Source organism: Arachis ipaensis, chromosome B08 (assembly GCF_000816755.2).
Source record: "Arachis ipaensis cultivar K30076 chromosome B08, Araip1.1, whole genome shotgun sequence".
Classification (NCBI taxonomy): Eukaryota; Viridiplantae; Streptophyta; class Magnoliopsida; order Fabales; family Fabaceae; genus Arachis; species Arachis ipaensis.
In genome coordinates this window covers 13717504-13718141 of record NC_029792.2, presented here as the reverse complement: position 1 = coordinate 13718141, position 638 = coordinate 13717504, and positions in this window count along the sequence as shown.

The following is a 638-nucleotide window of genomic DNA, read 5'->3' as shown; positions in this document are numbered from 1 at the left end:
TCTCCCAACCTCGGTTTGGGGGCATGCTATTTTACATGCCGCAGCACTTATTCGTTTGAGGCCAACGAGTTACCATCGGTTCTCTCCTATGCAATTAGCTTTTGGCCAGCAGCCCAATGTCTCCCATTTAAGAATATTTGGGTGTGCGATATATGTTCCCATTGCACCACCTAATCGCACCAAAATGGGACCCCAAAGAAAATTGGGGATATATATTGGATATGATTCTCCCTCTATAGTGAGGTATCTTGAGATACAAACTGGTGATGTGTTTAAAGCCCGGTTTGCGGATTGTCATTTTGATGAATCAAAATTTCCAACATTAGGGGGAGAGAATAAGCTTCCTGAAAAGGAACTTAATTGGAATGCATCATCGTTGATGCATTTAGATCCTCGATCATGGCAATGTGAAATAAAAGTTCAAAAGATTATACATTTGCAAAGAATAGCAAATGAATTGCCTGATGCATTTTCCGATACAAAGAGGATAACCAAATCTTATATACCAGCAAAAAATGTCCCAATTCGAATTGATGTCCCAGTAGGACAAATAGCCACGGAAGCAAATACACGCCAGAAGCGTGACAGGCCTGTCGGTTCCAAAGATAAAAATCCTCGAAAGAGAAAAGAGGTAAATA